Below are 16883 nucleotides of genomic sequence, written 5' to 3'. Positions count from 1 at the left end.
GTAAGATCACAGCCAGTTATTTAAGTTACAACTCTCTTACCGGTTTATCAACATTTAAAGTAGTATTACATTTAGCAACAGTTCACAAGTAATTTAGGGTCACATAAAACAAGCCTATGTGAGTCACAAAAATTTATAAAAGAAAAAGGTTTTTTAAAAAAAAAAAAAAAAAAAGTAAAATAATGATTAACAGCAACAAAATGGATATGTGTAATAGACAGTCTCTTCCTTTATGCCCTTTAGTTAAATGTCTTGTCAGCATGAGATAGACAGACAGCCTATCATGTTATCTAACACGTATTTGCTATTGCTTGTGTGATTAGATTGGCAGGAAAAAGTTATTTACCTCTAACGCGTAACGCCATACTCTTTAAATTTGCTTCAAGTTGCTCCAAATTTGGTTTTACCCTAAGATTTTTTTCCCCATTATCATTATTTTTAAAACAACACATAAAATAAATAGAATATAATTAGAATATGTAATCTTTCTATCTAACAGATGGACGCAGGGAAAATAATCCCTACGTGCTCTCAGAATCACTTCTGCGCTTTTAGAAACTTTTGTGACGTCCTTGCATCCAACATCGTTGCGCATCCGCCCTCCCTCGCCCTCCTCCTTCTTCAGAAATACGCCCCGGCTCCGTCCGTGCCGCCTCCACCAGTCAGCAGCGGTACGGGGTGAGCTCCACGCGTCTCCGCGGCGGAATTGCTACTGAAGGGCACCGCGATGAACGTGGACTTCAGAAAAGGCTTCAACTAACAGGGATCCGCGTAAAACGAGAGGAGAGCTGACGCTGTGCTCACCGGCGGGCGCAGGCTGAGCGTTCCGTTCTGCGTGTTTTTATGATTATTATTTTTAATCTCGCACCTGCTCACGCGCGCTGAGCGGAACATCCCGAGTCGGAGCCAACTTGCACTACCGCACTTGCCAGTAGTTGTCCCATAAGGAGCCGAACCTGCGAGCTTACGGGGGATGCTGAGAGGGTTTCTGATCTCCGTTACTGCTCCTGCTGAGCGCCGGGCTGGAAGGGTAGCTGGCGTGTCCTGGGGAGGATGCTGAACAGGTAAACACAAGCTAAGGAAAAAAAAAAAACGTTCTTATATTAACACTTTGCCCGTTATTTATCCTCAGCCTTGCTGGAGCTGTAGGAGGTGGAGAGGGTTAGTCCAGATTAGCTCTTCTTCTGCCTCTCGACCTTCCTGAACTTGTTTGCTTGTATCTGTGCACAGTCACTCTCATCGCAGGTGATTTATTATTGTCTCAGGCGGCAGGTGCTATTTTCATTGCTGCTGCTTGTCATCATTACTCTACATTTACCATCTTATAGCGCTTTTGTTAGTAGCTAAGTGCTTAAAGCTCTGTGGCAGTCTGTGAGAATGAAGATGAAAGGTAGAGTGTGGAGCAGTCAGTGACATTAGGTTAAGGGCTTAGGTTTAACGTCAACAGGAAAATACTGCTGCCCGTGGAAGCTCTTCAGTATCCTTGCTTGTCTTGGCTCAGCCAACTGTATTTCAGGCTTGAACATCCATTGCTTGCAGTGTTGGACTTCACACCATTCAACAGCTCTGAGACTGGAAATGGAAAAAGTCATTTACATAGCACTTCACTAAAATTACGTTACAAGTCCAATTCTCCTGTATAAAGCACTTAATTCTATGCATTTTAAGCATGTCATCTCACACTGACAGTTTACCTGACATGCATGTCTTTTATTCATAATGCTCTGAATAAAAAAAAAGAAATTAGGAAGTACCAGCAATATCTGTTGTTGCTGTGGATTTTCTCACAAATTAAGTTGTTTTGTAACTTGTACCGGTACAAGTCGATATGTTAGCTTTGCAGATCTGAGTGCCGTGGTTAAATGAATCAGCTTGATTCCTCCGGCAGAGGAAGACAAATCATTTTTCTAGGCTATGCTTTAATATTACTGTCATAACTTTGTGTTTGTTTGTTGCATTTTGTTTAAGAAACAAGATTATAAATTTACTGAATTGATATTTATTAGTAGGGCTGGGCAATATGACCTCAGATCAAATCACCATTAATACATATACATACAGAGTTCTTGCGCTCATAGTTCACTAGGTTTTTACTGAAGCTGAGATATTTTTTTCTGTAATATGATTGAGCTCCAAATTTAACATATTGGTGATAATCACAAAACAATTTTTTTTTTTTTACAGTTGTTGGTTGTCTTTGTTTGATGTTGTCTTTACTAAAGTCAAACAATGGACATTGATTTTTTATTTGGTACAAAGTACGCAAGTTGGGCAATCGGCTTGGTGTTTGACTTTTCCTCCTTGGTGTTTCCACGTCACAGACTAGATAAGGCAGTCCTGTTACAACACACACAGTAGTATGTATAATAATGGGGGGAGTATTAATTTAATTGAAAAGGTTCTGAATGTCAGTTTTTATGCAGTTTTGATTAATTGTCCCATTCTTCAAACTAGCATCAGTTGCTAAAGTTAACAAAAGACAAGGTAACAAGTGAAGGGAAACATTCACAGGGATATGATTCTAACCCTTTAAGTGGAATATATTTTTTATGATATTGTGAATACTATTATGTGCTTGCTGACTGGTACACGGAAAGTCTTTAAGCAATAACACTATTAGTTAAGCAAAATTGATCCAACCACACTATCAGAGTATGTAGAAAGCGAAATGTAGAGAAATTCTTGTCATGTGTTCCACTCAGTTTCAAAGAATTTTGGTCTGTTTCAGTTCAGGATGAACAACTGAATCGACACTGTCTGTTGTGATACATGGCTACCATTTATGAAGTCCTGCTGTTGGTCCACTGTTCAGACAGCGATCTTATAATCAGTGTGTATTAGTAATGTTTATAGAAATCATTGGTAATGTTTTCACAGTACTGTAGCATGTGGGTGCAGGAATAATTTGTCTGATCCGTCAAACTGTCGAAATACGTAAAAAGTGCTCTGTTGTGTTTGTTTCCTCTGAGGACTTTTTCTTCATTATGCCCATTAAGAAGAGAGAGCAAATTATGCAGTCACAGTGCAAATATATTGTTTTGCACTCCCCAATTTTAATCTGCCGATTATAAGTGAAAATATTCTGGCTATGCAGGATCCCACCCAAAAAAACAAAACAAAAAACCCCCCAAAAAACAAAACAAGCCAATAAAGAAGTTATCTGTCATTCTCTATGACTTAAAAACTGGGTTTGCTTGTAAATTGCAGTAGTACCACTAATAACAAGACCATATATTTCTAGTTTTAACTCAGTAAAGGCTAACGAAATGCATTAATTAACTGTTGTAGCTTTTGTCTAAATTCTAAAAAAAAAAAAGCTGCATGAAGCAAATGCTGTTATGACTGCACAAAGATTACTTTTTTTCTTGAATGTTATTCTTTTCTTCCATCATTATACAGTATAACATATCAATAGATCCACATCTCAATGTACACTCATATGCAGCTGAAATAGAAAGTACATTTTAAATGATAAGTTAGTAATATTTCCACCTTTATATAAGACTTGGATGTAGGCAGCATGATGTCATCCACTGAACATATAAGTAATTTTGTGAAGCCTCAAGCTGAGTGTTTTCGTCCTAGCCATCTTGGCTTTTTTCATCCCAGGTGTTATGAGCGCAGTGCGAAGCTGGCTGAGACATCCAACAATGTTGCATGCTCATTGGAGAACAAGTATAGTATATTGTTGTTTTATCCTTGTTTTCAGATTCAGTAAATTAATATTTTTTCTTAACTGGTTATCCACTTCAGGTTCATGAAGGGGCATATTATATTCCTGCTTTCATGGGGTAAAAGGGAGAGACCAGTCCATTATAACTCTAACACAGTGAGAGACATGGCCATTTTAGAACCATCAATTAGCCTAACAAGCAAAGGAAATCAAACAAGGTAAAATATTGTCAAATAGAAATAGAGAATTGAAAAAGGCTTTCTAAATGTATTTCAAGAATTTTAACAAGGTCTTAGAGCAAGAAAACTGAGGGGTTATTTTCTTAGACATCTATTTAACCAGGAGTAACCACAGGAGGTACCCCTGCTGGCCATGAAAGAAGCACAGGTGTAAGGCTCTACGGCATAAAGTTGACTAAACAATTTCTGATTTAATTACTTAAAATGATTGTCATTAAAATCCCTCAAACATGTTGTCAGTTACATTGAATGGCATTGAACAACTGGTTCTCATACTGTAACTGGTTCTTTTAACTTGATTTAAAATTGTAAAGTAAAAAGTCTGTGAAATACTAAATGCTAAACTTCCTCCTGGATTTGATCTCAGTGTCCACACTGGGTAATGTCAAACACTGTATTGGTTTAATGACTTGCATAGTCTGTATTTACTGCAACCTACAATTTCTGTTTCACCTTAAAATGACACCGATATATCATATTCTTGAGCATGGATCTCATCAGTGGGTAACTGTAGATGTGTTCCCGAAGGTCTGATTTGAGTTATCAGAGGTCATGATGGCACAAAGCTAGCAGCAGCCAGGACAGCATATTGCTCTATTCATCTTAATAACTCCTGTGGGCAGGGTGGCCGCGAAAGTTGAGGAAGGGCCTGAAAACTCTCTCCTGTGACCTTCTGAGAGAAACAAATGGAGCAGCACATGGCTGGCAGACGATCCAGTTGAGCTGCCAACTGCAGTAAAACTGTGAAAAGAAAAGCGAACATGAGAGAATTAGTCTATCGGCCTGATTTTACAGAACCTTCTACACTACATTGGTTTGACCTCTTACTCAACCACACATTATATTTCGCTCACGTTTGTCTTTGTAGAAGCACTAATTGAATTCATCCAATATTAAGGAAAGGACCCACATACTATACCAACTTGACCTTGGCTAAGAGTTGCTAACAACTTGCGTCAAAGTGAGGCCTGCTGTGCTATCACTCCACATTCATGATGGTCAATCTCCTATTTCTAATTTAGAAAATATGTTTGGGTTACTGCAACATGGATTCATTTCTTGCTTACTAAGCAATTATGGTGGCAGACACAAAAAGAGAGAAGAGGAGGGTAACTATAGGATTGAAACCTGAGGATGGTGCAGGAATTTGTCAGCCCTCTGCACTGACACCATTATCCAAGACAACTTCTCACGGATGGTGATATATGACTAAGGTGACCATAATCATTATTCACAGAACAGTCTTCTTCTTCTTTTCCCTGGCATCCCTTCATCCTGGGTCTGATCAACTGCGTTCCATTATGCTGCTGTAATGATTTGTGGAGGTCTGTGTTGCTGTAGCATTTGAAGGACGGTGTGTTGCAGAGCTTTCCAAAACAATATCATAACCCATATCCATTAGCCATATGGGTTCCATTCCCCAGATTTGCTTGATGCAATTTAGGTGTCCTCGCACACTAGACCCATGTGACACGCCTAGGATTCAATTAATTAGACGGTATTGTTTTCTTTTTCTAGCTTTTGTACCCTACTTTAAATGGTAGTTTCCACTTTGTATGTCCTATGGAAAAAGCTGATGATTTTCTTTGAGATTACTTTATTCATTAAATATTTAATCAGTGGATTTAGCAAAAACAAGGCTACCACAGTTTATTAAATGACTACTTCTTTTTCTGTATTGATTGTAATGGTCAAAAACTCCGTCAATATGGCGTATGGGATATGCTGCATCATATCTTGACAAATACATGGCAAATTGAAATAAGAAAAGTGGACATTGTTTTAAAGTTCTCTATTAGATATTACAAACTAATCCCAATGTAGATTTTCTTTTAGATCCAGGGACTCGTTTTATGTATGCTGTTTAAAGCACTGATGGAGGTTTGCAGTATTGGACTATTCTTGTACTTGGACATGAACCTCAACCACGTAATTACAACATCAGCTAAGGTCCTGCAGTAATTGCTTTTTTTCTTGCTCTCTTTCAGGGGAGTGATTTGCTGATACGTCATATACGGCAGAATGAAATGGCATTTTATCAAATTACCACAACAGGTAAATTTTTGCCAGGGACACACAGACACATTCTCCCTCTTTCTGCAGTGTATAAAGAGAAAACACAAATACTGAATAAATAACAATATTAAATTGTAGTTTACCTTAGAAACCTACTGCTTTCTGATTATACACCACTAATAAAGGCTGCATTTCATGGATGGACTTTAGCATGGGTAGTTTTAAGCTTGAACATTTTCAAAGAAATTTTGAAACACAGGCTGTGTTCCTAACACTCGCCCTAGTTTTCCATTACAATAGTAGAATGTTCCTATAAATTTTGTATCATTAGCAAACAACAGTGTGGGAAACAAACAATATTTGTCTTCATAAATGTTATAAAAATATTTTGTCTCTATGGTTTATGTTGCAATGAGTCTTGGTAGTTACAAAAACAAAAAATTGTTTTCTGTTCATGCTTTTTAATTTGAGCGTAATGTAACTGATGAGGAAAACATCCCAGACATTGTGCCTTCCTTCTCTCACCACAACCGGTCGTGGCAGATGGCCGCCAACCCTGAGCCTGGTTCTGTCAGAGCTTTCTTCCTGTTAAAATGAAGCTTTTCCTTTTCTCTGTCGCCAAAGTACTTGCTCATGGGGTGGGGGGTCATATGATTTTTGTGTTTTTCTCTGTATGTATTTTTGTAGGGTCTACCTTATAATATAAAGCGCCTCGAAGCGACTGTTGATGTGTTTTGGTGCTGTATAAATAAAATTTATTCAGAATGTCCATGAAAATGGAACACGATCACAGGTGGTGACATGGGACAGAATTATTGCTGACTTTGCCACAACTTGTCCTTTAGGACAAATGAAAGTAAGGAGATTTGTTATGAAGAGCTCCCATTTCTGTTATCAACTGTTTGAACTAAGCTTGTGGTTCAAACTCATTGGTATTACATGAGAACAAGCAAGTCAAACAGTGCTTGCCATGCTCTTAGCCAGGCAGTGCTTGCCTCATCAAATTTAAAAAGATACATAAATTAAAACATACAAACAACCATAAATTCAAAAACAGTGCTGTCATAAAGCTCCTCACCTATTTGCGTTCATCCCATGCATTACTTCTATCTTGTGTTTTTGGCTGCAGTTGACTATTATACTGAAAGCCCTGCTTGTTTTGTACTCTTGAAAATTGCAAAAAGTAGGTGTGTCTGTCTCCTGAGCTGAGTTGAGAGCGCAGCAGCTTTTTTTTTTGGTTTGCTCATGCACATTGTGGATAAACCTCTGGTCTTTCACAGGAAACTGATGACCAGCGTGTGTGGCAAACTGCTGCAGGCCCTACTTTCATTGCTCTGAGATCAGTTGCAATCTGCGCTTTGTGTGAAAACACAGCTAGCATAAGCAAGTAAATGAGTATCAGTGATTTATCATTGTAACAGATGAGTTTCCTCTTACTACCTAACAACTTAACTACTTTGGCCAATGTGTGATGGAGTGTGAAAAAGTTGTTAAAAAGGTCTAATGATGATGGAGAGGGACAGTACCTCTGACCATGTGCAGGCTCAGCAGCACTTTCAGATTAGCGTCTATGAGAAAGCACTTGGTTGACTGAATGTAACAAATTTAACAAGCTGTCTGTGAACACTGCACCTTCATTTTTCATTAATATTATTTTCGATATTTTGGATATTGATAGTTAATGATGTGACACACAGCTCAAGCCTTTTAATTCAAATTATTTTTAATTATTATATTTTAATACACTTAAAAAAAATCATGATGTAGACCTGCAACTGTTTTTACTTTTGATACCTTATGTCTCGAAAGCCAGGGATTGAACTCAGAATCAGAATACTTTATTGATCCCCAGGGGAAATTATGTTGGTTACAGTGCTCCAGTACAAACAGTAACAAAAACAGACAATACAAGAAGTAAGAAATAACACAATATATAGAATATATACATATATACAGTGGGGCAAAAAAGTATTTAGTCAGCCACCGATTGTGCAAGTTCCCCCACTTAAAATGATGACAGAGGTCAGTAATTTGCACCAGAGGTACACTTCAACTGTGAGAGACAGAATGTGAAAAAAAAAATCCATGAATCCACATGGTAGGATGTGTAAAGAATTTATTCGTAAATCACGGTGGAAAATAAGTATTTGGTCACCTCAAACAAGGAAAATCTCAGGCTCTCACAGACCTGTAACGTCTTCTGTAAGAAGCTTTTCTGTCCCCCACTCGTTACCTGTATGAATGGCACCTGTTTGAACTCATCATCTGTATGAAAGACACCTGTCCACAGCCTCAAACAGTCAGACTCCAAACTCCGCCATGGCCAAGACCAAAGAGCTTTCGAAGGACACCAGGAAAAGTATTGTAGACCTGCACCAGACTGGGAAGAGTGAATCTACAATAGGCAAGCAGCTTGGTGTGAAAAAATCAACTGTGGGAGCAATCATCAGAAAATGGAAGACATACAAGACCACTGATAATCTCCCTCGATCTGGGGCTCCACGCAAGATCTCATCCCGTGGGGTCAAAATGATCATGAGAACGGTGAGCAAAGATCCCAGAACCCCACGGGGGGACCTGGTGAATGACCTGCAGAGAGCTGGGACCAAAGTAACAAAGGTCACCATTAGTAACACACTACAACGGCAGGGAATCAAATCCCGCAGTGCCAGACGTGTTCCGCTGCTGAAGCCAGTGCATGTCCAGGCCCGTCTGAAGTTTGCCAGAGAGCACATGGATGATCCAGCAAATGGTAAATGGCCTGTATTTATATAGCGCTTTACTAGTCCCTAAGGACCCCAAAGCGCTTTACATATCCAGTCATCCACCCATTCACACACACATTCACACACTGGTGATGGCAAGCTACATTGTAGCCACAGCCACCCTGGGGCGCACTGACAGAGGCGAGGCTGCCGGACACTGGCGCCACCGGGCCCTCTGACCACCACCAGTAGGCAACGGGTGAAGTGTCTTGCCCAAGGACACAACGACCAAGGCTGTCCAAGCCGGGGCTCGAACCGGCAACCTTCCAATTACAAGGCGAAAGGATTGGGAGAATGTCATGTGGTCAGATGAAACCAAAGTAGAACTTTTTGGTATAAACTCAACTCGTCGTGTTTGGAGGAAGAAGAATACTGAGTTGCATCCCAAGAACACCATACCTACTGTGAAGCATGGGGGTGGAAACATCATGCTATGGGGCTGTTTTTCTGCAAAGGGGACAGGACGACTGATCCGTGTTAAGGACAGAATGAATGGGGCCATGTATCGTGAGATTTTGATCCAAAACCTTCTTCCATCAGTGAGAACTTTGAAGATGAAACGAGGCTGGGTCTTCCAACATGACAATGATCCAAAACACACCGCCCGGGCAACAAAGGAGTGGCTCCGTAAGAAGCATTTGAAAGTCCTGGAGTGGCCTAGCCAGTCTCCAGACCTCAACCCCATAGAAAATCTGTGGCGGGAGTTGAAAGTCCGTGTTGCTCGGCGACAGCCCCAAAACATCACTGCTCTCGAGAAGATCTGCATGGAGGAATGGGCCAAAATACCAGCTACTGTGTGTGCAAACCTGGTAAAGACCTATAGTAAACGTTTGACCTCTGTTATTGCCAACAAAGGTTATGTTACAAAGTATTGAGTTGTATTTTTGTTATTGACCAAATACTTATTTTCCACCCTGATTTACGAATAAATTCTTTACAAATCCTACCATGTGGATTCATGGATTTTTTTTTTCACATTCTGTCTCTCACAGTTGAAGTGTATCTCTGGTGCAAATTACTGACCTCTGTCATCATTTTAGGTGGGGGAACTTGCACAATCGGTGGCTGACTAAATACTTTTTTGCCCCACTGTATATAAGTCAGTTACTGATGAATATCTGGATAAGAAAGAAGAGCACGTGCAAAAATTGTGCAAAAATTGTGCAGCTATAGCAGTATACAGTGTGTTAGGTGGATGAGTTGTACAGGGAGATAGCCACAGGCAAGGATGGTTTCCTGTGTCGTTCAGGTGCTTTTTGTTCAGTCTCTCACTGGACGTGCTCCTGTGGCTAGCCAGCACGTCATGGAGTGGGTGGGAGGAATTATCCAACATTGCTGCCAGAGTTTGTGCCCTTGACCATCATCTGACACACATTGTACATGACCCCTAGAGTTCCCTAATGCCCTGAATGTTGTAGGGCTGTGTCGGCTGACATGCCTCTGCAATACAACTTGGAGATCTGCAGTAGTGCCACCGGATTGGCTGACTAGGGTGGTGGTTCTCATCTTTAAGAAGAGGAACTGGAGAGCGTGTGCTCCAGCACCAGGGGTCACGCTACTTAGGCTTCCTGACACCCCTGGAGAGATTATATTTCTTGGCTGGCCTGGGAATTCTTCTGTGTTCCCCAAGATGAGCTGGAGGACGTGGCTGGGAAGAAGGAAATCTGAGGTTCTCCGCTTAGGCTGTTTAGGCTGTTAATGCCCCTGATAAGAGAAACAAATGGATACTTTATGGATGGATACTCTACAATAATTTGTTTGAGGTATAGCGAGGAATTTTCATAGTTTTTGATTGCATTTCTTCCTAAATTAATAGTTTGAAAAACTCTTCCATCACTTGTCATTGTCAGCGCACAGTAAAAAAATGTTTGGTTATATATTTTATAATTATTTTATTCTAGAATTCTTCAGCCAGGAAAAAGTGCTTAAAAGTGAAGACATCCATCTGAAGTGCCGATAGTCAGCGAAAAGGTATTTTTTAATGTGATCCAAGATGTTTTTGTTTCTGTGTTTGTGGTGGTGGGCGGGCAATCATCTCTGTTTGCATTTCACTGCATGCCACTTGTGGGAGCCAAGTTAAGATAGTTCATATGTTTTAGTATTTATATTTCGCTGTTGTTAAGCTTGTTTGTGTAATTAATAATTTTAGGAAATAGATGCATGTTTATGGTGGAACTAGGTTACGTAGTACCATGAATACATGTGCCTTAAAGACTCGTGTTTATAGTAAAATCCGGGCATCACGGATGTATGCAAATTAGTGCATGCGGTGCGGGAGGGGGGAGAGAGAGAGAAAAGGAGTTAACACGGCATAAGCTATACGGGGCAGCAGGGTAGAACAGAGCCACACGGTTTTCCTACCGTAGTAGGTTATTTTGTTGAGGACAAGTTAAACCTGACCACTCCTGTAAGATGCAAAAACTGTGGAATAAATTTTTTGTTACATCTTTTCACATCGGAGTCCCGTGGAGTTCTTTTTCCTCTTCAAACTGACGTACGCGAGTGAATCACGGGAAAACTGGTCTCACGGCTTAAACACCACTGTTCAAACTGATGTTTTAAGTTCAAACATATTCAGTGACATCAGAAAATACCACTGACTGCTATAAGATAGTCATCCCTTATTTTTTTTAATCGCTTTTCTGTTCACATTCAAAGACACGGCTGTATCTGTAAACAGAGTTACAGAATATTTGCTGGTTACTGTACAGCTGCATCTGACATGTCTGTTTTCATCCAAGTAGCTGCACCAGTCTTAGCTAGAGAACACTGAACACAAATTGTTGAACTGACATACCAGATTGTCTAGTTCCTCCATTGTCCATTTTCTAGAGCCATGTATTGCTATTCTCAGAGACAGCAGATAGTTTATTACCTAACTACCATCTAATATGTCCATTCTTTATTGTTTCTCAACAAGAACTCCAATCGTAGTTGAATCCTAACCCTATGTTTTAGAGACAAGCTGAAGATGATGCGTTTTGTTTGGAAATATTTTTTTCTTGATTGCCAAGACTTTGAAAAGTGATTGAAAAAAATATAGGGATAGTGTTAGGAATAGGGTTATCCCTAGTAATTACTTAGAAAGTAAATTAAATTTATTTTAAGCCTCTGAAGCCTAAGAGAATTTAGTCTCCTTATGAAAATTCTAGGCATAGCTTTTGATTTTAGTCATCACTTGCTGAGAACACAGTTTCAGGTCTTTTCTCTTAGTTCTTACCAGAAGTATTATTTCACTTCAATGTCTTCTTATTAACAGCAAAACTGTAACGCTTTTCAGAGTTTGTATGCTTTGGGCTGTTAACAATAGCAACATGGGAGACTTGCGAGGTGAAATAGCCAGGGTTAATTTTAAGAATAAGTTAAGAAAAATTGAAGAAATGATTATATAAAGCTAATTTTTAAGAATGCCGGAACAATAGGAAATGATAGTATCAGAAGGCTTGTAATGTATATGATTTATTTATTTTTCATTTTATCTGAGTCACTAGATTCAATTACTGCTGTGCTTGCATTTTAAAACTGTTAATTTGAAGTTGCGCTGGTGTTTTGCATGGATAGTTATTTATTACCACTGCTGTGTTTGCAGTCTAATTGGCTTCTGAACACATAAATAACGACAGCAGTGAGAACTTCCATCCAACTTGTTCTTGCTCCATTTCAGTCTCTTTCTCTCGGACTGACCTCTCTAGCATAGCAGCTATAGTCCAACAAAGCACATTAAGTTTGACACACAGAACAAACAAAGCTGTAGTCAAGGTGGACCACAGATGTTATTTCCAGATATCTGAAAATAACACGTTATATCCCATCTAGCAGTGAAGATTGTGTAAAGGCCTGTTTTGCTCACTGGAATGAGGGCGAGCGGTTAAATTCCCTTAAGGGGTCACTTGTGCGTAAAATGTAAGCATGTTCAACTGGCTCTTTTCACTTAGCACTCTTGTGCTCATGTTAGCTATAGACCATATGACTGAAAGTGCCAGTCATATGGTCTAAGTTGTTCTTGTAAAAGTGGCACATCAGCACCCATCCCAAGACAGTTTCAGTAAAATAATAAAATAAAGTAAAATAAAATAAAGTAAAATAAAATAAAATGCAGAGCTTTTACGTCAGATTGCTTAAAAATGATTTTGGCTGATAAAGACTGGTCAAGCACATATTTCAGTGTGGATTAAACACAAAAGTTTGCTTATTTTATAACTGCTATGTAAATTACAGAACTGCACATCATTCACCCATAAGCATCTGTGGAAATTAAATGAGTATGAATACAAATAAGAATTTTGATAACATAACTAAAAGAAACAATAAATATTAAACTATTGTCTTGGTCAAAATCCTGTAAGTGAACCCTCTGTTTAATCTTCTTTTCTTATCTATGGTAAAATTGGGTTAAAAAAACACTCATTCACATTAAACCCACAGCTTGAAACACTATGCTAAATGGTACAGAGTGTATTCAAAGGGCTACATAGCTGATACATCAGCGCCTAATTGAAGCTACTTTTGACACGTATTGTTCTGTTAAGTCACTGAGAATTATATGAGCCATATATTTTAAAGCTTTCCATGGGTTGCAGCATATTTACAGGGTTGGTGGGTCTGATGTTGACACATCTTATACATGGCCTATGTAAGGTGGTCATGTGGCTCAGGGCAAATATGGCTCAAAACTGTGGATAAGGAACACATTTGGGCTGAACATTGTATACAATCTCTTCAGTTCACATTTAGTTCAGTTCAATTCAATATCAGTTCAGATTTATCTATTTAACAGTGAGTGGTGTGTAAATACATAGTAAGTGAAAAAAGCTGTTCAAGGGAAACCCACAGCAGTGTACGCCTATTGCAGTGTAACTAAGGCAGCATTCAAGGTCACATGATCAAGCCCCAATGATATGGTTATCAAAAAGGAATGTTTCATGCAAATGGAGTCTAAATGGACCATGTTTCCCACCTCTGTTGGTGAGGGGGCTGTACAGAGCTAAAGCCACAAGGCAGGAGGTTGACACTCAAAGTGAAGGGAGCCAACTGATGCAAGAATGAGTCCTATTGGGCTAAGTTAGCGTGTGGGACTCTGGAGGCAGCTGTCAGGTACAGAGGAAGCAGAGTACAACTTTGTCAGTAGCTGAAATAAAATCTTTATTAACCCCAAATTGCCAGAAGGTAAAAAAAAATAATTTTCCAAAAGCCAAAAATGACATACAGTAGTTAGGCCACCCATCATCACTGATGATGACTGGTTGTTTTAAGGCTTTTCTGTTGCATTCATTGATGGCGATTAAAGGCTAAGACTAGATTCATATTTGACTTACACTCCCTGTGCAGACAGCTGAATTAATTAAAAGAGAAACATGTCTTTAATTAGACACTCATGAAAAAGATGACACTGTTAGCACTGTCAGACACCTTGTGGCATTTTGGTGCTGAATAATGTGAATATAGTGACAGATTTCAGTAAAATTGTCTGTTGACTCTGCGCGCAGGGTTGCATCAAGGCCAGTGGATTTGAGTTAACATGCCTGAAATTCATTGTACTTGGAAATATTTCATCACTATTATAGTCTGAGTCAGATTTCATAGGTTTCATTTCTGCTGGTCCATCTGTCGTGTCTGCGCTAAGCCTTGTACAAATGTCTATAAAGAAACTATAGACAAAAAAACCTGCCATCCTCTGTCTGTGTGAGCTTTTTCATGCAGCCCACTGTGTTGACAAAAAAGCTGATGTCTATCTGCTCCAGCTGTCTGCAAACAGGCAGACTGAAAGGAGGAGACACAATCTTTTTTCCCTCTAAACTTTGGCTTCTATTGCATCATGCCTCAATACCTTCTCACTCAGCTTTAGTCCTGCTGCTGCTGCTGAAAAGCAGCCATAAAAAAGACTTAAGCTTAAGCTTTATTAACACGCAAGGATAACACTGTCACACTAAATGCAAAAATCATTCATAATCATATTTCCTGTGGCATGATGAGTTATAATGAGTTAAGTCATTTTAACAAAGGGATGGCTTTTGTAAACAAAATGAGAGGCAAGTTCATCAAATTTTCTGGCAAGTGCTTTTTTCCTTGGTGCAGGAAGCAGAAGACAGAACAGGTGTTGATTTAGAGAATGTGTTCAGATGCAGTTTTCGCTGTACACATGGAAATGAATTCGTTTCTTGTAGGCCTTCTTAAAGAGAGAACGAGGATTCACACGTTGGTTATATATAGCTTCCCGATCACTGTCTTGAGGCCATGCATGTGTCTGTAGACAGGTTTTGTCTGACCATCAGCACCTTTGTCTGTACATATAGCCAGCAATCGGTGCATGATGCTTAATTCTCTCTAGCTATCTTCTGCTATCAATTAGAGTGTTTATGGGAAGGTGCTGTCAGAGTTACCATGGCAACTAATGTCATTGGCATTACATCCCCTGCAGGCCCATGGATGGAGCACTTGCAAGTATCACTGCACAGTGCATTTTAAAGATTCAAAATCTTTACCACTTGGGGATAGAGACAAGAAGTATGAAATACTTAGTCGTGTTGGCAGACTTGTGCTATATCAATTTCTGATCTTTAAATGTTGTGCAGGCAATTATAAATGTTGATAGAGAGCTCTGACAAGTTATAAGATATTCCAAAAGTGTCTAGGAGGCAGAAGCGCTAGTTTACTGGGAGCAAGCCTGGAATATACTTATGAATTACCTGCTCCCACACTTTTACAAGCTGCTTTAGGATTGTGTCAAATGAAACTGTCTGACTTTACAACAGGCTATTATTCTGTAACACACTTTATGACAAGAAATGCTAAGAGAATTTTGAGTCTCCAGAACCAGAACCAGAGCTGCCTTCCCGAATGCAGAGGTCACATTTCCACTACGTAGTCACACAATTTGGCATTTTAGGGACTTGGAGCGAGTTTACATTTAACAAGAAGAGTTCTGTTACTTTGATCTGTGTTTAGGACATTTCTAATTGGCTTTGAAAAAGTATTCAGTGTATGGTATCCAGTGACCCCTATCCTCTTCCATACACAAGGGTAAAAAAGTAAAAAAAAAATAACCCTGGTAAAATAAAGAATTAGAATAACACAAACAGTAATATCAGTGACAAAAAGACAACAATGTTTTTAGGTTGTCTATGGTCTGGTGACATGGAACTATATTTTTATGATGATCAAATAGTGTTTGTACTGTAGGCTGCTACTGTTTATGTGTAGTCGCTGGTAGACTTTCTTCAGCTTTGATCTGGGACTTTAAGAGAAATATATCATATTTAGACCAAAATAACTATGTTTCTGTTAGAGATGGGCTGGATGTTTGCTGCGTTCCTTAATGACAACTGCTTTTGGGTCATTTCTAATAGCTAACATTAATGTGAGCGTTGGCCAGGTAAACATTTATAGTACCTGCTTGATACTTCCATGTTTTTGAAAGGGAAGCTGTACTCACTCCTCAGAATTCCCCATGAAGTGTCGTTCAGTGTGGTGAATATCACCTGTTGTTCATAGGATGGCCTTCCTATGAGCAGTGAAACTGTGTGAAGCTGTATCAGCCAGAGAAGGTGAAGATGACACTGCTAGCATCAATGCACTAGTCTGATCTGATATCTGATAATATTGTTTTTTAAGCCTTTAAAGGAGCATGTTGTGGCTCCAATGAAGAAAAGTGAGCATGTTAACAGTCTCAGAAATACGGTTTGCCCTGTGCTGCGATGCAATGTTTTCAAATATTATGATGGTGAGGTGTTAATTACTAATGTTAATAATATTTCAGTGTCCAATCCATCATTACCATGTTACCCCCTATTGATCCTCTACCTAATCCCCCCAGCCAAGGTGTGAAAAGTTTTTGGGTGAATCCACTGTGAAACTTAGCCCCACCATATCATCTGATTTACTGAGGTCAAATGGCCCAGGATGTGAGTGGGCGTTAAGGCGTCTGGGAAGGGATCCCAAAACTGGATTATTGATGGCAGACAGTTGGTGTCATAGACCACCGCCTCTGTTCAAAGATGGTCGTTCACAGTGGACATAGATTACTTCTTTCAGTCCTCTTTCAAACCATCTGTCATCTCTGTCCAAAATGTGAACATTGGCATCCTATAAAGAGTGACCTTTGTCCTTTAGATGCAGATGTACAGCTGAGTCTTGTCCTGTCCAGGTAGCTCTTCTATGTTGTGCCATGCATTTATGAACTGGCTATTTGGT

The 16883-nt window shown here is 39.4% G+C and overlaps 1 protein-coding gene across 5 annotated transcripts in view; it reads left to right on the top strand.

The window, feature by feature from the left end:
- The first annotated feature begins 337 nt into the window (after positions 1-337).
- LOC309689151 (heparan sulfate glucosamine 3-O-sulfotransferase 5) overlaps positions 338-16883 on the top strand; it is a 133469-nt gene continuing 116923 nt past the window's right edge. For 3 of the 5 annotated variants that reach the window (XM_082505376.1, XM_082505375.1, XM_082505374.1), the window contains exons 1-2: positions 338-1064; positions 5901-5967. The gene's annotated coding sequence lies outside the window, so the exon portion shown is untranslated. The remainder of the gene's footprint in view (positions 1065-5900; positions 5968-16883) is intronic. The other 2 variants (XM_082505379.1, XM_082505377.1) reach the window with 1 other exon arrangement.

Source organism: Aulonocara stuartgranti (genome assembly GCF_965226115.1).
Source record: "Aulonocara stuartgranti genome assembly, chromosome: 15".
In the NCBI taxonomy this organism is placed as follows: Eukaryota; Metazoa; Chordata; class Actinopteri; order Cichliformes; family Cichlidae; genus Aulonocara; species Aulonocara stuartgranti.
The sequence above is the reverse complement of the archived record's forward strand: the minus strand, read 5'-3'. Positions and strand labels throughout refer to the sequence as shown.